Below are 24146 nucleotides of genomic sequence, written 5' to 3'. Positions count from 1 at the left end.
TCTTTTCTCTCACTTTGGAATGAATATATTAGTGACATTAATCAGCAAGTAACTCCACAAGAATTTCTACAACAGACATATAATTAGATGTCTTTTCCAGTGCAGTTTTATGGTCCAACGACAAAGAAAGAACCAAGAAACTCAGAAAATATTAACATGGTAGAAGCAGTCATAAGATGACTTTCACCACTAGAAAAGGTAATGATAGTAGAGACCTCTTTCTTTTAACATGGACTTACTACCACTGGGAGGCTAGGAAGGTTTGCCTGGGAAGCACTATGATTCTCTAAATGGAGTTGTAATCATCCTTAGGCATTCAGTGTTGGCTACTGTCCCCTACCTGCTTGGCAAATACATCATCTCTTAAGTCAGCCTCTCAAATTTTCATAGTGTCATGCTCTAGGAAAAAGGATACTGGGCTAGATAGTCTTACAAACATTTCTTACAGGCAATTCATGGTATTCTTGCCCTCTTAGATTAACATCATAATAGTGTTCTGAAGGAATATATGTTCCTTAAATATTCAAAATCCTCCAGGAAAAAATGTAAGACTGCATAAATTTTATTTATATCTTGTATAAGTTATTTAATCGGTAATTTTAGCTTTTCAGGAATGCAGTAATAGTTGTCCATTTTTGGGCTATAAAAGCATGTCTAATATGGGGACCAAAAGCCATATTTTTAAGAAATACCTGTGGATCAAACATATTGACTCAAAACATTCAAACTTTTATTCAAACAAGCTAAAGATACACAAATTGTCTTTCAGTGAATAGTATGTCTGTTAAATGTATAGTCTAGATTCTAAGTCAGATATCTGTTCTGATGGCTTTATATAAAAGGGAATAAAATATCACTAGTGTCCACAAGCATTCCATGAATTGTTGGGAGGGAGAGCATGGATATTGTTTATAACATGCAGTGCCACCCTCTCTGTTATTTTTTTCTTAGAATTTTTCCCCACCTTTTTCCTCTATTTTTGTTCATTCTAGTGAGGAATGACACCTCATAAGTCTTTATTGACTACTGAGTGGGACTATACGGAAGTTAGGTGCAGACTGTGTTTCTCTACAGCTTATAAATCATGTAAATAGCAGTCAAAAGAAATAAACAGCAAAAGAGTAAAATTCTTTAATTCTTCTCAGCCCACCACATAATCCTACATATTCTATTACTAATACCTGATTTGGTTTGATACTTTTTCCTGGATCTCACACAGGTTAAAGGAGAACAACCATAATTAGACCTTTCATCTGACTTTTTCCCTAATTCTAACTTGTATCTGAACATTATTGCTTAAGATTAATTAAAAGCTCTGCTAATAAAGACAAGACACATTCTAATTTCTACTACATTATGTAGATTGTAAGTGTCTGTTTTTAAAAAATAATGGTTCTCTGCATTTTCTATCTTACTTAGAAGAGCAGTTGCCTTTTATTTCTACAGAGAATGGAAGACATAACTCTTTCAACAATTTGATGAGTTTTGTTTATTCAATCTGTCCCTGGAAATCTATAACGAAAAGGTCAGACATCAAAAGATTTATGCTTTCTTTTATGTGATTCTTTTTGTAAAAGATCCTTCCTTTCTGTTCCTTTTATAGGCAGTTTGTTGTCTGTTTACTGTGCAGATGTTAGTTAAAAAAAACAAAACCAAACTTCCTGCAATCAGAACAAAATAATTCACTCACATTCAGACTGCAGGAATTGTGAAACAGGGTAACCATACAGGGCGAGCAGCCAAAATCATCTCTGAGAGGGTCCCATGCACCAGTGAGCCTTGTAAATCATTTTTAAACTCAGTCTCAGTCCTGGATTTATTTGTTTTTCTAAGCAGACTGATCTGGCTCCCTTCAGGCCCTATAAAATGATCTGTCACTGTCTACCCAGGTAACCTGAGGCAGCCAGTAATGAAGTCAGCTCACCAGGCTTTGCAAATTGGCCTGGTATCTTAGATCATTTAAGACCTTTTCATTTACTAGGTTTCCACCTCAAGGTCTCCTCTGCCTCTCTGCCTTTCCCTGGCGTATGCACATGCATGCAGTTGAAGTCACCTCCCAGGAACATTCTGGGACACTTTGAGAGTGACTTGGTGATTCGATTCTGAAAGATGGCATGTTTCCAAATTAAAGAAGAAGCTCCCTGTTTTATTTTGTTCTTATATTGATGCCAGTGTTCTTTTAATGGCCTTGGAGACTGATCTGTAATGATCACAGCTGTTAAATAGTTTCAGTCTTGACTCAGAGAGTAATAAAAAGAAAAATTTGTGACTTAGTTAAACGCAGGTCTTGACCTAACTCTAAAATAGAAGGGGTTTTTTTTGCATTGGAGTAAATATTACATTATTTGGGATTAGGTGTAGAAAACCCCAAAGCTATGGAAAAGTGATTTATATTAGGCATGTCAGAATCACTGAATCACAGAGCTAGTCAAGTTGGAAGGGGCCACAGTGGGTCATCTGGTCCAGCCTCCCTGCTCAAGCCGGGTCATCCTAGAGCACATGGCACAGGATTGTGTCGAGATGGTTCTTGAATATCTCCAGTGAGGGAGACTCTACAACCTCTCTAGGCAATCTCTGCCAGTGCTCAGTTACTTACCTTCATCATAACAATCATGAAAGAAAAGGTACGACAGAAAGCAGAATTTTACTTTCCCAATCTACAAATTTCTAAGACTCCAGAGAATTGATGCATTTTCCCTTCCAGTTTCTATCTATGTTGAATGTAAATATTTTTCACTGTATTTCTCTTTGCTACACTGCAGTATTAAAAAAATATTAGCTTACACATTTCCCTTAGCAGAATAAGGCACTTATTCTGATCACTTTGGTTTTAAATCCAGGCCATACAATTCCCCTACTAGGTACAATGCCCATAACCTCATGTGGCAATATGCACTTCCCAGCCAAGAGTGAGTGGGGCAGCATGTTGCTGCAAGCCTCACAAAATAGGAGGTGATGAACCAAGCTGACCGCCTATCACTTCAGATGGAGATGTTCAATAACACAGCAACTGACCCCATGATCTGAGCTCAGAAATGAGGCCTTATCGTACATTTTTGTTACTCATACTCTCAAGACTTCACAGTTTTATCTTCGTTTCCTGACAGCACTCACTGCCTAAAAGTCAGCAATGGATCTGGATTTTTGTTGGAGCTCTCTGGTGGCTTTTCCTATCATACAAAATAAGTGCAGAGGATGGTTAAGCCCGCAGCTGAATCCCAAGATAGAGATGTAGCCTGTATGTTTCAGATGCTTTCATCCTCCTCTGGAGACAAAGTGGTGTGAATCTTTGCTCTCGAACAAGATGTGTGCTTGCTTTTCTAACAAAAGTGTTATAATTGAAAACTATTAAATGAAATTGAGATCCAATATAGACTCTCTGTAGAGCTTCGACAGTGTTACTTTGACCTTAATTTTCATTGACTGTGTAAGTTCTTCAGAATTAGTTCCTTTATAAGTGTTTATTTGGTAGACTGTGTGGAGTGTTTCTGTTGTTATTTAAAGATTTCCACTCACAGAGTGAACTGAAAAATTTCACTTATGGTTAAATTCCACACAAATTTAAGTATGGGCTATGGGAAGGGGAAGGGAAGGGGAGGCAAGGTGAGGTGACGGAAGGTTAAGGGGAGGGGAGGGCAGGGGAGGGGAGGGGAGGGCAGGGGAAGGGAAGGGAGGGGAGGGGAAGAGGAAGGGAAGAGGAAGAGAAGGGGAGTGGAGGGATGCAGATGTGCAAATGCTCATAGTCATAAAGGAACAACACAAGTCAGACAGCCTGCGAAAGCTTGTAAATTTTGATTAATATATTATAGCGTGGAAATTGGTATGTTAGTCCCTTCTCTTACAATATAAAAACATGGCAGAGAATTTTGTATAAGAGGTAGGGTAAAAGAGGAGAGAGGGGGAGAGAGAGAGAGATTAAAGAGAGGGAGAGAGACAGGAAGAAAGAAAGGGAAGATCACCAGTCCAGGCTCCAGCATTGATCCAGCTGTGATGGGGTGTTCAGGGTCCTCAGGGAAGCACCTCTTTGTATGTAAGTTTCCCCACCCCAGAGCTGAATTTCTCACATTAATAAGCAAATTAGCTATTGTCGCAGTGACCGCTGCTGTCCACTGCCCAGGCTAGCTCCAGTGGCGCGCAGCAGGAGTGAGGAGCAGCCGGAGGCATGGAGCTTTAAAGCTGCTCCTCTGAAGCCTCTGCTCTACCCAGGGGAGCACAGCCAGCAGCCCTCCAGGAAGGGAGAGACAAAAAGTAATGAGGAAGCTTGCCACGGGAGCTAATCCAACTTCATTGAAAGGTGTCCACCCAGGACAAGCCCAGAGCAGCTTTGGACAACACCTTATAAGGGGAGGCAGTACAATGGGGATGGCTTAACAGGGGACCAATAGGGATCCCTACGGGAGTGATATGGACAGGGATAGACATTCACATAGGCCAATAGCCTCAAGGGGTGGAGGGAAAGGGATCACATACCCCAATGGGGCGTGGAGGTTTAGGGGATTTCCAGAGGGGAGGTATCAGAAGGGGCAGGATCTCAGAGGATTGACAAGGACCATATAAGGATAAACAGGGAGGGCTTAGGTGATGGACACTGAACTTTCGGGAATAACGGGAGGGGTTTGGGTGATTGATGGGGAACCGACTAGAACAAGGGGAGGAGAACAACCATATTGGGAACACTGGGGGAGTGGCTTGGATCTGGGACAAACCAACTGGGAATAGAAGTAGGGAAGGTAGGGATGAATCATTGGGGTACAAAGAATATACAAAGAACATATAAAACCACAATAAAAACATCGCATCACCGCAAGTTATCAGTTCATTCTTCTAAACCTTTCTGGAAATATGTCCAAGGGCTTTAGGAGACCTTAGTGGTCTTGATGCTCCCACTACTGAGTTGACCTCATTCCTGCACTGTACTGTGTTGATGCGTTTTCCTGGTCTTAAAATCAAGAGTCATACACGGTTAGAAGGGGAAAAGGGATTTTACCTTGGTATTTATTTTAAGGATCCTTAGGTGCACACGTCCAGGTCATATGCATCAAAATGCACCCCACCGAATAATGCCCCCCAAAAGATTGGGTATAACATTATAGGTTTTGCTAATTAGCATATCTATCAAAGATCCCCCAATGAGAGGCTCAAGTGAGTCCCCCTCCCAAGGAGCCTTCCCCTGGATGGTTCTTAGTTTACAGAATGTGTTCTGGAGAGGGGAACACTGATCCCTAGCTACTGGGGTAGCTACTTGGGGTCTGGGGCACACTGATCCCTAGCTACGAAGCTTCTAAAATGTTTAGTCTCTTAGCTTGACAGACAAGTCCAAGAATGCAGGGAAAAAGCACTAAGAATACAGAAGCTGTAAAAAAAGGTGTAGCAGGGGTATAAAAGAAAAGGCAAAAATCTTCATGGCATCAGTGTTGTGCTCATCTCCAGGAACTGGAACAAGGAGGTCTATCCTGCACTACCTCTGTAAGACCCCCTTTTCCTGTCAAATCCCATTCTTTCTCATGGCATGTTCTTACCAACTGTTCTTGGTTGGCTCCACAACTATCCCATTTGAGGCATACACATTAGCCTCTTCTGTGCTTATAGAAGGCATTGGCTGCTTTCAGATTCAGACTATGGGTAGAAGAGCAAAAGATCACAAAATTAAAAATCTAGAGCTTTTGAGAGTCAATGGTATCCCAAATATAACACATCCACCATAAATTATTGAGTGTTAATGTATCTGGGATGAAATATACAATAATAATTATATTTTTTGAAAAGAAATCACAAGCTAGACATTTAGTCACAAATTCTTAATAATTGCTCTGAAATCATGTACCCATTTATCCTTAATAACTTTGAAAATCTCAATCAATAAATGCAAGCACATTCAGAAAAATAAGGTTCCAATCATTTAGACCAATGATGCCTTTTCCTGGTCTTAAAATCAAGAATCAAACATGGTTAAAAAAGAAAAAGGGATTTTACTTCTGTATTTATTTTAAGGATCCTCAGGTACACCACGTCCAGGTGGAACGCACCGAAATGCCCACTGCAATGTACACACACAATTGATCGGGTATTACATTATAGGTCTTACTAATTAGCATATCTATCAAAGATTCCCCAATGAGAGGCTCAAGTGAGCCCCCTTCCCCAAGGAACCTTCCCCTGGATGGTTCTATCTTAGTTTACAGAATGTGTTCTGGAGAGGACCTTGGGGTCTGGGGTACACTGATCCCTAACTATGAGGCCTCTAAGATTTTTAGACTCCTAGCTTAACAATGTAAGTCTAAAAATGTAGGCTAAGAAACACTAAGAATACAAAAGTTATAAAAAGGTATATAAAAGGGGTATAAAAGAAAAGGCAAAAAATCATTGTGGTATCGCCATCACACAGAATGCAGACAAACAAGACAGGAGAAGAGAAAAAGAGAGATTAAGGAAGTTACCCTGTGGAGACTAAAATGTCTGAGAAAGTCAGTTTCTACGATACAGTGACAAGAACAACAGCAACAAAATAATTTACTGCAAATATCAATCAACTGTTTTAATAAGTTTGACAATTTTGTAGTAAAACTCAAAGTTTCACAGGGCTGCTCATTGAACATGAAGTTAAAATTCTGATAAATTAGTTGAATAAATATAATCAATCAAGACTCTAGTCTTGTTCCTCTGATATATCCTGTTTCCTATGTTTTTATGGAAACGCATCATGGTAGAAAAAAGTCATGATGGAATTCTGTCATACACCACCATAAGTTAGAAAAAATAGTCACGTGTTAGCAATGTGAAAACTATCATACATCAAAAACCAATTAGGTTCACTTTACACCTGGTAAGAGTTATTAGAAATCTGCCAAATATGCTCCTGGTGTGCATATACATCAATGAGGTAATTCATTATCAAATTTCTGATCTGAAGTATAGCATACGCAATAGAACCAAAAAATGTATGTGTGAATTAGGGGAAAATAAATTCTGCAGTGATATAGCTTCTTCTTTTAAACTCACAGTCTGTGATGTAAAAACTGGAATATTTCCTCCTTTATGAGATATAGAAGCACTGCAGCTTCCATTTGACAGTACATATTCCCTTTCTGAAGACTTTTAAAGAATCGCAACAAAACAAAAAAGTCATACAGGGAAGAAAAGGATTTACAGCATTTCTTTTCCATTGATACTTTATTTTTTCCCTTTTCCGGGATATGTATTCAGGTCGCTGGTGCTTCATGGCAATTATCATACCTTATATGAAAGACTATGCATTAGAATGTAAGAAATAGACTTTGAGAGAATTTAAAACCAACAGCTGATAGCCTTATTTTCAGGTAAAACTTTCTAACATAAGGCTTTGTGGTGACAGCATATGCCACGTAAAGATGACTGGCAGACCCTAAAAGATCAATACTACTTAGATATGATGATGATTAGTGTCAGCAGACAAGGAAGTTATTAGGACCTTATGAACGGACTTGAGAAGCACAGCCGGACGTGGAGCCACACACATTTAAAGCAATGCACTGGCTTTTCTGGCTAACTGCTTGGCAGCTCTAGCATTATCTATTCATCACAGACCATTTCAGCGAAATCTTATAAATATTGTATCAGTCTGACTTGGGTAATGCCTTATGTCCATCTGTTCACATGACAATGTAATCCCCAGTTTACGCTAATTGTACACCTCCTTCACAGGAAAGCTCTGGAACGAGAGCAAAGAGAACAAACTCAGCACCTGTGTCAACAGTTAACGTGGAAAAGTACCTTACAGGAACGTGAAACAAGGAGTTGTCCTGGGAACAATTAATATAGGCTAGCAGAAACTGCATTAAACATTTCTTCTTTTTACAGTGCCCTGGACCCTAGGGCCACACACATGCATGCACATGCACTCTCTGAAGTTTTTTACCATTTACCCAGGTAAAGTGGGAGAGATAGGTAGATCATGCTTCCTACTCAGCCAGAATAAAAAGCTTACCAAATTGTGATCAGCATTCTACTCAGAATTCACCTCTTTCAGCTACGAAATTCTCTAAATCTCCCATGCAATAAACCTAGCTCCTCTAATTACCTGTATCTGTGTGCAACCTTTCATCATTTACATGCTTCAAATTTTCAGAAATTCTTTCATACTTCTATTTTGGCACCCAGTTTTGAAGAGAGGACAGAAGATGATGTAGAAATCATATAAACAGGACTTTAAAAATCTGTCACAAAGTTGCTGACCTGCTTTCCACAACTCATCTTTATCAGGTTTCTACGTCTTTTCCTCACTGAATTCCTACTGTTACATTACTTACAAATAAGGACTCTAGAAAATCAAGCACATATTCTTGTTCCTGTACTAAATAGTCATCATAATCCTCACTTGATATGTCATGTCCATCGTGGTTATAACCTCACTAATGACATCACCTCTCTTTTTGCAATTTCCATGAAGCACTCAGCACACTCAGAAATAACATATTTTCTATTAAAAATAACTTCCCCAGCACAGAAATGACTCCTCTCAGTATTATGGTCATTATGTTGACAATGCAAAGACTTAGGCACAAAGAAACAACCAAACACAAAAGCTCATTCAAAAAGTTCTTTGATATCATTGAACAAAATTCTTGAGCAAGAGCCTATTGGCTTCTGCTCGTGGGTCACATTGGTGAATGCAGGTAGAATGACCTGCTTCCACTGAATAAAAAAATTTAATCCCTTAGAAGATTAAACAGTTGCATCATGTAGATTTCAGTTTTACATCCAAGACTTCTTAAATAACAGTATCAGACACGCTGAGATTTTGGACCTAAGAATTATTCCCTGAAAACCGTTAGCAAATAAAAGGTGCAGAGAAATAAATTGCCAAAGTCATGGGAAAGTCAGCCACGGGAAACAGAAAAGGGGAAAAAGAAGAGAGAGAGACAGACAGAAAATGAAGGAGAGGTTTCACATTCTGTTATATACTAGTGCATGAGTTCAAAATGAAGAAAACACCTTCGCCACCACACCCACTTCCTTTGCTTCCAAAAAATGGTTGCTCCGTTCTGCCACCACATGGAAAGAGGGTAATAAAGACAGTTGGTGTTAAGCCATCAGTGTTCAAGGACTGCATTCAATATACAAGTGGTCACAGCAGGAGAAAAACAGAGTGTTATGCAAAAATAGAGGTAAAGAAAATACAAACAAAACAAAGGGGAAAAAAATAGGAAACAAAAGTGGTACCTGAATTGAAACGAGAGTGATCTCCACAGGGACAAATTAATTTAGTCTTTCCTTCCCACCACATCTTGCACAAACAAAATACAGAATGGAGAAAAAAAACCTAGAGTAAAACCCTCCAACCTGTCCAGAAGCAACAAACCGTTCCAGGCAGAACTTTCAAGAGAGCCAAAATGAGTCACAATTCAAGTCAATGTCTCCCATTTTCATTATCTAATCCTAAATCTACACAAGTCACACCCAGAAGTGGTAAAAGCCAATTGACTTAATCCTTCTAGTCATAATTTTTGCCCTCCCTATCTTCAAATCTGTGATATCCTGGCAACCTAGCTCAGGGTTATTAAATCAAACTAAATGGCAACAATGGAGAAAAACCCAGAAACTACTGTTAAACTTCAGTTTAGGTTCTCAGTGAGCTACACCAACATCTGTACCGCTCATGCGAACTAGCAGTGTCTGTGTCAAGGAGTGGGGCAAACACCTGTTTAGAAAAAATCAGTAACATGGCCACTACATGAACCGCCAAGCAAGAGACAGTTGCTCATTTTTTGTGACAACAAAAGGGGTTCAGAAATAAAAGGAATATTGCAAATTATGAGAATATTTGTAACTTATGAAAACTTACAAAAATATTTGTAACATATAGAAGGACATATTGTAGGACTTCAGTATTTTTTTATGAGCTGCATCACAAGTAATATCTCATCTGATCATCTCTATCGACAGAAGTTTATCATTGTCATGTTTTCAGAAATCACTAAGATTTGACTAAGACAAACACACATGTAATAAATAAATGTTTCAGCTGCAAATCTGAATAACAAAATTCTTAAAAGTAGTAAATATACCAGCAAAAACCCCAAAAACTCCAGGCAAAGACTCCGTTAAATTAATATCAATGATTGCAAAAATGACTTCACAAACTAGGATGGTCGACAAAAACTGTAGCATGACTTGTTTCCATCTTTCATTGCACCTTTTTTGCAGCTTCTACCCAAAAATCTATTTCTTCATGCAGAAAGAAACTAATAAAAGCAGTAGGCACCAACTACAAATGGCCTTAGTCAGGATATATTTATAACCAATGTGTGTTCCTTCTCCTCCTCTTCTCCTTACAAATCAAATCAATTTCTAATTTGTTTTAAAAGTCACCAATTATTTTCGAGGTCACAGAAGTGATTTTTTAAGATGCTCAAAAGCTGGTTTTCCTCAAGCCTCTTATAATACATTCCAGTCCTTAAATTTATATACTTTACCTAATTTCATTTAAAAAAAACCCCAAACAAACATAAACTCAAACCCAGAAATTTAAAGGGTGTTGTAGCAGGTTCAGTTTGTAACCGGGCAGAAACACCAATTTAGTGTAGTGGTTTGGTCCAAAATACTCATTACTGTTTACCTTCTGTGAGATAAGAATTAGGAGAAATGCAAAGCAGGCACCAAACTTGAAAGAATATAGAGAAGTTTATTAACAGACCTAAAAGAGGGGAAAAAAATTGTACCATACCTTCAGAACTCTCCTCCTCCCCCCACCTTCCTCCCTTCTCCCACTGACAATGTAAAAAGACAACCCTTAAGATGTTCAGTCTGTTTACCACTTCCATAATAAGGTTGTTCAGTCCATTTAGGAAGAGGAGTCTCTCTTGCCCATGCTATGAACACATTATCACAACAAGCCAGCCGCCCACTTCCAAATACTGTTCAGTCCATTTAGGAAGAGGAGTCTCTCTGCTTGCATGTGAGTCCCTTCTCCCGACTTGCAGCTTTTCCCACAACTGCTTTCGAGGGTCCACTCTTGAAGTTTTCTGGGGTACAATTTTAAGGTAGAGCCGTTCAAAAGCAAGAACAGAGGCCCTTCTCCTTCCTGGGAGCAAAGGGTCTTCCTCATCTTCATCTCTAGGACTATCTCTGGGAGCATCTCTAGGAACTGAGGTTTCTCCTTTCCCATTTGGAGAAAAAGTCCTCATCGCTTCCATCTCTCCCTGTCCAAACTTCTCATGAAATTACAGCTGCGTCAGCATCTGCCTATCTCAGCACAGGTGCTTTTGCTTATGAGCTGAACACTCCACCCCCCATATCTTCATGAAATTACAACGGGATACTCTGATATATCATAGCTTTACAACAGAATTTCAGCTTTAAGCATCTCCTCTCTCTCTTCCCTCAGGTTTTCAGCTCTTCACAGCACTAAAAGGGTTAATCTCACCTCGGCCTTGTAGCTGGAATGAAGCTTATCGATGTTGGTCACCTGGCCTCTGCAGGACAGCGGTGCCGCTTTGCTGAAATCTTGGCCGAAGTGGAGGGGGAGGGTGGGGAGGTGGTTCCGAGCCACTCTGGCTGCCCACAGCCCTGCTGGGAGGGGTCATCCTGGAGCCGTGGCCCAGCCTGGCCTGGCCCAAGCAGGGCCTGGGCCGGGCCCAATGGGCCCCGCTCAGGCCCCGCAGCCACCTGTCCCAGTGCTGGAAACGAGAGAGAGCTTGGGGGGGGAGTTTGTCTATTCTTAAGTGTGTATCACAGAGGCGGTCACAACTTTAAGTGGCTTAAAGAATTGTCCATATTCAAACTGGCCAGAGGAAGCTGGAAGCACCACTTAGCAAGGACATCCCTTTCAGGACTATGCTTGCTAACCTATGACAGGTGTCATATTTATCTATAGTGTCATTACAATTTACGTACAATTTTTTAATATATAATTGCATTCTTAAAACGGCCAGTTTTATCAAGGTAATGAATGTCTCTGGACACGAGCAATGCTGCTGTGATGGCACTCTTGTCAGTGATGCAATATTTCAACTACTAAGCCAAGAGGCATAGGAGGACTCATCCTGCTCTGTGACAAGATCCCATTGTTGAAAGAAAAGTAATGACTAATCCTGCCATAATCATTCCCTGAGAGCTCACATGCACGTTTAATGATATTTGTAATAGCTGAATATGTCCCTTATATGTTAACACTTTTAATAGTTAAATATGTCAAAAAGATCAGTGATTATTACACTCTTGATGGCTGTCATTTACCCACGTGACCAACAGCACTCATTCAGGACTGTGCCTGCTATTCTTCAAGGGAAATGAACTGGGGAGATGTAACCTCAGTAGGCTGGAAGCAATCCAGTAACCTAGCCTTGAATCAAACACAAACACATATTATGTAAATTGTGCTACCAGTCTGACCCCTGGAACTAACCTGCTGTCAGGTAGCACTGCAGATCACTGTGAAAAGCACTTTCTACTTTTCCCCTTCTAATCCCGTAAAAGAACAAAGTACACCGCAAGTATTTATCTTTTTGTTTTCAAAACCAGTGTTAGAGAGTGTTTAGCATTAATTATCTGACTTTTCAAAAAATACCAAATACAGATCTTTCAATAAATGTCACAGGATGGACCTTCAGATATTCAGCATCTCTGACAGAACCTACATATTTCATCCAAGTATGAAATCGATTTAGTTTTAAAACATAAAGAAAAGTTCTTAAGACTACAGATATGAGCTAAGTTTCTGTGATATGAGCAAAACAGCTTATCCATGAGAACTGCTTATGTTCACATCTTGGTGTAAAACCAAAACCAGAATCAAATCTCCTTCATGTGGGAAGTCCTGAGCCATAGTGTCTTCTTGACATACTCATCTCCAGGTACTTTTGAAAACCATTAAGATATCTTGAAAATCCTGCATCCTAAAGCGGTTTTCTATTACCATCTGAGAGGAAGAGTGTGATTAGCTCCTCTGACAGTCTTATTTATGTGTTTAAGAAACTCTACTTTTAAGCCTGGCAGATACGATTCAGAAACCTTTCTTGAACAGCTGTATGTCAAACAGCAAGGCATTTATCATTTGTACACCTACTTTATTCATTTTCTGCACCATTAAAAATCAGCAATGAAAAGAAAAGCAAAAACTGCTGCAGGTAAACTTGCATTGCTGTCTAAGCAAGTCTAACTAAAAAACCTCCAACTGAAACTTTATTAATAAATAAGCTTATTAATTTCTATTGAAGTAAAGCCTATCCAGGAATATAGTAATTCTAGCTCTCATTAATAGACCCAGGCTTGTCTGATGTGAGTTAGTCACACTTATAGTTCCTCTAGGTCTTATGCACCTGAGCTGCTCTACTGAATGAATAGTGTGTGAAACTGCACCCACTGCAAGTGACACACCAGATAAACACTAATCAGGAAGCTGCTCCCACAACACTAGAGCCACAGGGTATTGGCTTTCCCACCAGTTTTGGAAAAAAAACCAACCCACATATTACTAGGTTTTGGCTACTGTGATTAACAACTTCAGCCTCTGTAATTCTATGTTCCTTGTGACTCCTTTGTGTTTAGAGGTATCTTAGGTCACCAAAAAATGAAAGTGGCAGCACCATTCTCAGGACAAATTTGGTGGAAAGAGCAACACACATGACAAATTTGGTGGAAAAAAAAGATAGTTGTTTTATGACTGAAATGTATAGAACCTCTAAGAGAGATTGGACCATAAAGAAATGTGGATAGTATACTTGAAAATAGCATGAGGCAGACCCACCAGCACTGCTAAAACTAAGACCCAGTTGTGGGTTGCTGATGTACTCTGCATTTGGTACCTGCATCACAGGCATTTGCCACATCTGCCAGATGTCTAATAACTGATAAGTCCCTGTCCAAAGTGATAGCCCGGCAAATTACAGTAAAGTTAGGGGTTGGTAGATTAGCTCAATGCTTGGAAGAACTCAAGAGTTTGAACAAACACAACACAAAATATTAGGGACAAATTCATGGAGGTACCTTGGCACAACTGCCTTGATAAATCATACATGACAGACTTGTCATTGAGTAAGATCTCTCCAGTGCAGTATCCCAGCCTTCACCCAGGACCAACCTTCCTTGCTAATGAAACCATACAATAAAGTACACTCATAATTTTTCAATTTGAGTCCTTCTAACAGTATAAGCACAAAATCAGGGAGTGTTAAGAGAAAGGATTCTTCCCCCCACCTCTCAGTCAGATAATCACTTCTATTTCCTCACAATAAGTTCTTTTTGTGAAATGAAAATGATTTCAAAGAACACAAACTGACAATTGAAAGCTACCATTGATGCCCACAGGAGGTCATACATCTCCCTTTCAGGAAATTAAAGCAGTAACAAGAGCAGGAAAAGACAGTAAAATGACAATAAAAATGTATTTTGATTAAATTATTCTATAATAAAGCTAAAAGGAATCTAAAAACAAAGTCTGATTATCATCCTCATCATGCCTGTTGAACGGCTTGAACACAAAATCATTTCAAGATGAGCACTGAACTAGCTGCAAACAACATTAAAAGTCATATCTTTTCCTCTCCCCTTCCTCTTCAGATGTCATGCCATCATGATCAGCTTAAACAGTCTCATACAATTCAAAATATCACTGGCAAGCAGAAGGAATCCCTTCTGAACACAGCACTTTCTGTAAACATGCTCTGCCAACACAAACATTATTCAAAATGTGGTCAGAGATCCCTCCCTGACTTTGCACTCAATGTTTCTATAAAGAATAAACTAATTATTTCCTAAGAAACCAATAGATAAAGACAAATCGATTACAGAGCAAAATGTTTTTACATTTTTTTCTGAAACCAAGGCAGAGATATATTATTGACTAACAATACCAAAAGAATACATGATTTATTCACAACCCAGACACTGTTTCAAAAGACTTTTTTTAATTACTTATTTTTATTCTTATTTTCACTTTTAGGTCCATTTTTTCCAGTATGTTGGTAAATATCCTCTAACTATAGTTTATGTGTTGGTTTTGCACAGCCTGGTTTTTGGTAGTGGTGGGGCATGGGGCTGGTGTTTGTCCAGTGTTAAACCATGACACTAGCTTTTGAACCAGTTTTCTTTTTTGAATCCTCTAAATAAACACATTCTTTGAGAGACAAAAAAATTTATTTGCTTTCACTGATAAATTTCCAAAATCAAACAGAATGTGAACTACAATTTGAGAAAAGAATAGACTGCAGCTGTAACCAAGTGGTGAAGTTTATTCATTATAATGACTCTGGCATTAAGAAGGTTTTTTTTCTCTTCAAAGAAATAAGAGGATTAACAACAAAATGTACTAAATTTGTACCTGCATAATGTACAACAAAAAACCCCAAACAATTTGTTCAGCAGTGGCCCATGAAGAATGACAAAAAAAAAGTAGTATTCTTGTCAAGATTTCCATTTTGCATGAAAATGGTCTGTTTCACAGATGTTTTACTTAGAGTCCCAAGCTTTGAATTTTAAAATCTCACATCTCAATAAATATCCCAGTTTTCATCATTGTTCTGTACCCATAACAACTTAGAAAAGGCTATATAGGAACATCTCATTGCTTTTCCACATTTATGGAATTTACCACATGTGATCTTAAATATCTACATAAGTATACATCTGCTTTGGTTTAGATTTGTAGTGGCAGTGTTGTTTTCACACGGCTGTTGCTGGTAAGTGTGTTTGCTGCTTTACTGCAGTCTTGAATCTTGCAGAACTAAAGCACCTCACTTTGTCAGAAAGTAGTTCAGAGACAGAAGTTCTCATAACTTTGTAGAACAAGATTCTAAGAGCAAGACTGGTATCAAAAGTCTCATGCAATGAGGCCTGATGAGCAGTGTCACAGTTCTTCATTCTGCTGGGAAATAGATATGAGAGATATTTATGGTTTTATATCAAGACTGCCATTTTGCAGCCACTGTACAAGTATGTTGAAAGCACAGCAGTACCCTGAGTCCTAGAAACTAACACCACAATGTGTGGGGCACCCGTGGCTTCCTCTGAGGTGATGAATAATTTGTCTGTCCACATCCACAATTGATACGAATGAGCATTACAGGTACCTGAGCTACACAGAGGAGAGAGAAAAAGACTGCAGAGTGAGATTAAAGGCTGTGGCAGGTTTCTGTAAATTAAAAACCAAAAAAACCAAACCAAACCAAAACAAAAAAACAAACCAAAACAAAAAATAAAACCGAAAACCAAAAACCAAAAACCAAAAAAAGCCCAGAAGAAAAAAAAAAACCATAAAAAACCCCCCCCAACCAACCAAGTAATGAAACAAAACACTAGCTCTATGGATTATATTAACAGCTTGAAAGGAATGATAGAATCCACCTCCAAAACATGCAAAATAGTGCTACAATAAATACTCTTAAGAGAAATGGAAAAAGTCAACAATAACAGCTACCATGATGTTACTTCTAATATTTATTGTTTGAAGTGTGAAAAATATTATTTTCATATCAAGCATTGGTTTTTAAATAACAATAATATTTAAAATAATATTATGTATATATATATATATAAAATGTATACAATAATACAATTCAGACTGACGAAAGATCAGTTGTTTGCCAGATGTACACAAGATATTTTATTCTGATATTTCTCTTGTCCCTTGTTCATTATTTTTGTGCTTGAGTTATACAGACAGATGTTTACAGTTCCTCTCCCTTTCCCATCCTGCTGTTGTTTACTTGGACGGTGGTAGTACTTTTTAGCTGTTTAAACGAACACTACTGTAATCAGAGAGGGACTTTCCTACCTCTGACTGTTATTCATCCCCTTTCTACACGCTCCTAAATTATTTCCGTCAGAGATAATACTTATCCCTTGCTCAATTTTTAGGAGTGGTGCAGCAAAGACCTCAGTTTATCCAGTTTCTGCATATAAACAATGAGAAACTGACTATTGACTGTGCTTCCTGTAGTTAAGCTTGCCACAAAAGATGGCAGAATTAAAGAACATGAGGTGGAAGGGACTTACAAGGATTATCAAGTCCAGCTCCTGGCCCTGCACAGGACAACCACAAAAGTCACACCATGTGCCTGAGAGCATTGTCCAAATGTTTCTTGAACTCTGTCAGGCTGGTGCTGTGACCACTTCCCTGGGAAGCCTGTTCCAGTGTCTGAATGTAGGCTAAAGCAAAACCAAAAAAAACCTCAGTAAATAAGCAAGTTTAGATTCAAGTAAAATATAGAATAAAAATACTTGTTTGATATATTTTAAGGATATATTTTAAAATACTTGTTTGATATATTTTAAGGATAAATATATAATCAGATGGCACTAGATGGACAAAAAACAGGACTGGAAAGCTATTTTGTCCTTTGTAGTTGCAATATCAGGAAGCTACAGCAAGCAATACAAGAGAAGTCAAACATTTCTCTCCTGCTGAAAAATTCATAGCTGTGCTTCTTACCAAATCAAATGCATGAAAATTCCTGACTGTTATTAAGATGAATATATAACCTCAATGTGCCATGACTCCACACCCACCCACCTACAAATCTATACTGTCCAAATAATCCTTCTGCACAAAAAGTTATTTGTTAAATATTTTTTAAGTAGTTTTCTGCCTGAGGATAGGCTGAGCCATAATCATAAAAGAGAGGAAAGCACATGCACATTCAACACCAAAGAGTGAGAAAAAAAGTAGAGTAAGAGCATGTTGTTGTTCTTTTAAAGCAGATACACTGAAGGGGTTATTATTTTATTAATGGTGCTCTTACTGACATTATTCTGGTGTTATTTGAACAAAGTGCCTTCTTTGTAATCTGTAGTGACACAAAGCTCTGCAGGAGACAGGATGCTTTGAACAATTCCCATTTTAGATTACGTCTAGAAATTGCATGTTTAAAGCTGAATTTACATGTTGAATGCAAGTCTTTGAGACTGAACTGGCATATCAAACTGGTGCAGCTGTACACAATTAGAGCAAAATGTGGTTGCTGTTTCAAAGAGCCTTTCTTTTGTTGTAGTATATACTGTTGTTCATTTGTTTGGAAATACATCACTTATCTCCAACACATAGCACTATTTGTGAATTAGGAGCTGTTCTTTCAGAAGGATTTCATAATCATTGAAAAACTATCCTATACCGCATAGTAGGTTTTTGGGTCAGAAGCTGCTGTCTGGATCTAGATTTGACTCTTTTTAGAAGGTCTATCAGTAGCAATGTTTTTTGGGGTTGGGGTTTTTTTGTTTTATTTTTGAAATCATATTTTAGTGACAGTCAGAAATTCCACGTACTCCTCACCTCACACAGAAAGGAAACTGTTCTTCTCTGTGGCTGTATGATGTCTATTTCCTCATCTCAGACGGTGTCGGCTTCACTAAGGATTCCCACTTAAATTGAGCAGGAGAGGACAGTGCAGACTGAATACAAATTTGTGATGGAGAAGTGGAACAAGGTTAGCGAAGTGTGCAGTTGGTGAGATTGATGTTGATACCCTTCACTGCCAAGTGAAATGCCAATAATGCTTGTATAGCATTTTGTGAGGGCAATGGGAGTATTGATTCCTGAGCAATAATAAAGAATGAAGCTGCTCTCTCAGGTATAAAAATATTGGCAACTGTTACAAAGAATTGACTCATTGAGGCCTGAGTGTTGGCCTGTCTTAATACAAATAATTCAGGCTTCAGAAGGATTTCAAGAGCAGCCAGGCATGGTCCTCAGGCACATTCTCTGCTATTAATTTATCTGCAGCTTTCACAAGTGTCTCTGTCTATCAGCCAATTGGTCTTTGAGGTGCAGGGACAAAAGTGGATTTCTGAAGGCTTGTTGGGAGACCATATGAAAAGCCAGTTGAGCCATGAATTTTTAACATATTAAAAAAAAATTACATTCCTTTCTTGCCATTTTTATGAGAAAAAGCAGAACATATGGTTTCCATACACTCCATAAATAAATTTAACATGCATTTCATTGGGAGCTGAGATTTCTAAGGTTAGTATTTTTATTGCATTGCTTAAAATAGCTTTACTCACTGAAAGAAGTGTAAAGCTCCCAGAACATGAAGCTATTACAGGCTATAGTACATCTTACGCCTTCCCTAACAAGTTGCAGTATGCTGTCTGTGCTTAAACATGAGTACTAAGTGTGTCCTGAAAAATTCTGAAGATTAGCTGCCTTTTGTGGTGTTGAAAAGCAAACACCTTTAAATGACTTCTCACTTCTAAAATTGTGCAGCCTGTCTGTTCACTCTGTTAACTAATAGGATTCTGCTCCATCCATCACCAGCTATCAAAAGTACAACAGAAATCGAAGCACTGGGAGTACGTCAACACTAGTAACAAAAGCAGTGATGAAATCCATATAGTGCTGTAGAATTAGCTGCATTTCATTGGCAAATGCCTCACCCATGCTTAGCGTAATAATAAACTTTTGACAGAACTGCTGCTGACATGGTGAATGATCAATTTTCTTTCAATGGTTATTAGATACAAAAAATCTATCATTATTATCTATTGTTTTTTCTTTAACAGTAGATTTCTCACACTAATGTTAGAGGCTTGATGATTTTTAATCAAGAAAACTATCCAAAAAAGGGCAAATAAAGTCACCAATAATTCCCAAAAATGACACACATTCATGAAGAATTCTAATCACTGAACCTACCAATTCCAAGTAATCAATGTTTAAATCCCATTTAAATGTGTCTGCTGTAAAATAGGCATCTTAAACCATTGTGAAGTAACTTATTTTGCCACAAATGAAATGAAGTACATTGACTGGAAGGTTTTCATCCTGGTCATGCTCTTCCTGCATCAAACACATAACGAATTTCTCAATCTCACTGGCTCAGAAACCTTCACAAAGATTTCACCTCTGTCTTCCAAATCTGCAAAGAAAACTATTGTCTCTGAATAAATGAACAATCAAATGGGAAAGTCATGCACCTTGAAACAGAAGGGCAGGTGGCCAGTGCAGAGCCCAGGCTGAAAGAAAACAGGACAAACACAATATGGCTAGTGGAGAACCACAGGTGAAATCGCCAGTAGCCATGACTACTGAACTAACTAATACCTTTGGATGATTACATATTAAAAAACCTAATGAAATTACACATAGTTGAAAAGTATTTGAAAAACTTATTTTCAAGGGAACAAGGAGGTATTGTATCAGAACCATATGAAGGAAAGAATATTAATGAAACTTGATTTCAAGAAACAATTTTAAATTCCTTCACCCTCAACAGACCCTTTTTCTGCGCTTTTGTAGACATCCATCCATCTATTGTGTCAATAAAGGAACACAGCTGAAGGAAGCCACAGCTTTTGTCATCTGGAAGTGTTCCCCTCTACAACTGATAGGCTTTGGCATCCATAACCCTGACCCATTCCTCACTTTACCAAGCCAAAAACTCTCTGAGAAAGTATTTCTTTTTAATGGTTTGTTACATATAAAATAGTTGTCTCTTTATTCAAGCCCCATCCAGACTTGGACAAATAATCTCTTTATTTCCTTACACCTATTCAACACTAATTTTGGTAGAAGCTCAGTTTTGCTATGAGAGGAGGAATAGGTAAAAAAAGGGTTGTTCTTTTCATCCTGGATCTGCTGTATGTCAGTGAAACAAATGCATTATCATATAAAGCTAATGCAGATTATTATATTTTATTAATATCTTGACTTTTCATATTGCAACAGATTCTACTTACTCTGTTTCAAACCTAGAGATGTATCAAATTGCTTCAAGACTCTTTTGTGTCTGTCAAGTCTACTGCACCTTTTACAGCAAAAAACCATAGATCTCTACAGATAAAAAGGATGTGATTTCTCTTGTGACATTCTCATGACATCACTTCTCAGGCACCAAAATGCTCTACTAACTGTTTCTCTCTCAGGCATAAAGAATCTCATATTTTCCTAGTAAAAGAAACTTTTGTACATGCATTTATATTCATCTGACCAGTTTCTCTTTCCTTCACCCCCATAGCTAGAAATCTCTCCTATTACCTAGAGTATGAGGCAGTTATAATGCAGATTTCCTTTATATTATACAAGTAAAAAGGAATTAAATATCTAGTACCTATCTAGTAATTACTTTTGACTGCTGAATATTGCAACCCAAAAATCCACAACAATGCTTAATCTTTCTTTTCCTCAGTTATTTTTATGTAAAGAAAATGCAGTAGAATGAGAAATTATTCTTCCAATTGCACATTGTTTTCTCTCTATTGACATAAAATTTCACCTGCCATCATGTTGCCTATTAATCTATTACACTCATCTCTCATCTTTGGAATCATAAATCATGAAGTATCATCTGCATGTTTGTTTTCCTTTTTTTATTTGTGTCCTGGGTTGCAGTGTATTCTATTACCATCCCCATCAGCCGTTGAAATCAGGTGGGGCAGTGTTTCCTTGCCTCCTCCCCCAGACTATCTTTCTGTTAATTGCCCATCATTGTCCTGCCGCCTGACTCAGAGATAACTCCCTCCGGACTATCTTCTGTTAATGAGCCTCATCAACACTTTGCCTCATGACTCATTACCCCATTGTGAGATGCTCCACCCAGAGGGAGGAACCAAGCATCCCATCGTGGATATAATCTGAGGCTGAACACCAGAGACACTGGCTTCCCACTGGATTTCCAGAGGACAGGAGCTACACAGCCACCACTGGACTTCCTGAGGAAGAGCAGACTGTTTTACTACAGGATCACCACTTCAGAGGACTGCAGCCACCATTCTACCAGACTGCTACCACCACCCTGCCTAACAGGGTGTCAGGTTGTACCTTGACTCTGTCAGTTTGACAGTGTTTTCTTTTACCTTTTTTTTCCCCTTTTCTTTAATTTCCATTAAATTGTTATTCTGACTTGGTGCCTCCCACTGGTTTGTTTTCAAACTAGCACAATTTGTCATAGCTATATTAAGAGATACCAGTCCTAGAAAAGGCAAATATTGTAAAAATTTGAAAAGACAGGTTGTATACATTTAGAGATGTGACCGGCTTCTTTGTGTTTTCTTTAGAAAAGATCAGGAAGTGCCATTTCTTGTGACATTCAGTTTCTCAGAAAGGGTCTTCCAGAGTCTTTGGTTCAAGCTTCCAGATGGCAGTGTAGTACAGAAGAAGTACAAGAGTAAAATGAAGATGAATCTCCATGTGTGTGATAAGTGCTGAGAGCACTACAGGATCTGTCTGGTAAAAATCCACTGTGACAGAGCTGGGGAAAACAGATGACCAAATTGACATAAAGATGCTGAGCTTTGCCCTTTGAAACCTGCAGGTTATTTCTGTTGATTAGACAATGGAGAATCATAAAAACATTAAACATCAAAAGAGTCTCAGTTGTGCTATTAGGCCTTGAATTTTAACCTTGCTGTCATGTTTTTGTTCCTTTACTTGCCAAGGTTAGATTTTAGTTACTCAAGCACAACCTAGATGAGATCTCAGTGCAATCACCAACACTAATATTTTTTTCTCCTTTTACCCATGTCTTTCAAAAATTCTGTCTAGTGGCTTTAGAGAAATCAGTAGGAAGGAATCAAAATTTTTTCAATTGTTCTTTGGTTTTTTTAAAAAAAACTTTCCAATGTGCAGTAAGGGCAGATTTCCTTCTGCAATTTGTTGAACAAAGCAATTGGTGATGGACTGGAGATATTCAAATTCCAGCTATAAATTCACTTATAAAGGGAATTTAGTTATCTTAAAAGGTATTAGACTGAATGCCCCAGAGACTGAACTCATTGACTTATTCACAGGACTGCTACTGTGAAATATGAAGTAGTGCAAGCCTTCCCACTAGAGTGCTCCAAGCCTGACCTGCCTGAATGACCTATGAGGGGAGAGATTAGTTCAGCTTTCATGTTCATTTAGGAAAGCACTCCTTTCACTTTAATCAATGGCAAAACCTCTTCTGAATTCAATGAAGGTTTGATCAAATCTTTGTCCCGTAAGAAAGATGCTGTGACCACTGAACAAGCCACAGACAGAAAACATCAGGAAGTATGATTAAATGTCTGTGGACATATGCAGCAAATGGGATAATCATACTCCTGGGCATACAGCTCTGGTCTTCATACAAGTGTACAGGTGGCAAAGGATCATTACCTGAGTGGTTTTGGTCTGATATATTTGGGATTTTTTCAATCTTAAATTCATGATACAGTAGAGTTTTACCTCAAATACTAGCTTTGTTTCTTGCTGCCAAAAAAAGAGAAGGGAACCTTGAATCAGTATATCCTATTCTACCATGTGAATGTGGGAAAGTGACTTGGTTCCTTTTTTGATGGACTCTCACTCCCATCTTTATCCATATATGAAAAGGGGGGCAATAACAGCTACCAAATTACTGGAAGAAAAGAAGATACAGAAGAGCAAGGAAAGTTATTTGGTTTTTTACTCGAAATTTTTGAGTAAGAGATATCTTCAATGCCCATGGTATCACACTTGTTGACAAAACCATATACTTGTGTAATAGACCCTTATAATACCCCATTGGAACAATAATATTTCATCATGCAAGTGCAATAGGATCTGTCTGCTATGGTAAAAATAAAAATATTGTAAATGTATGATAAATATAAAAATATTTGTATTTATGTAGCTGCCAAGTGCAGTGATAGCTACTATATTTTACAGAAAACCCACTGGTGGATATTCAGCTTCCCTGAGTTCTGGTGAAGTTTCATTACAAGTGTCAGGATGCAGGTTCCAAGTTTTTAAACATGGTTATGAAAGAAATTTGGAGCGGAAACCTTGTCAATCACTGGCAACAGTGATTATAAAAATAACATAAAATAAAATAAAATAAAATAACATAAAATAAAATAAAATAACATAAAATAAAATAAAACCACTGCACTCTGAGAAAGGTTTCTGCTAGCATTTTGGAAAGGAAGCAGGGTGACCTTTGTTTCCAAGACCCACATACCCAAAGTGTCCTGCAATGATCTATGCCTTTTGCTAGTGTGGTTTTTTGTATTTGCCACTTTCCACTATGCGTTGACACTCAAGAGGTTTTTAAATACTTGAAAATATAGGGGAGGAGCAGATGTTGTCTTACACCTTATACCTCTGCTTTGCTGCTTTTGTACCCTTTTACTCTTATGTTAATTACTTAGGCATTATTTGTCTGCTGTTCTTCCTACTTTTATCCTGGATTTAAATTACTCTTCCCTCCTTATATAAATTTATCAACATTGATACTTTT

The sequence above is a fragment of the Corvus kubaryi genome, unplaced genomic scaffold, assembly GCF_017639235.1.
Source record: "Corvus kubaryi isolate FWS band 111438036 unplaced genomic scaffold, C.kubaryi_AGA036_p1.0 37357, whole genome shotgun sequence".
Classification (NCBI taxonomy): domain Eukaryota; kingdom Metazoa; phylum Chordata; class Aves; order Passeriformes; family Corvidae; genus Corvus; species Corvus kubaryi.
Note: the sequence above shows the minus strand (reverse complement) of the source record.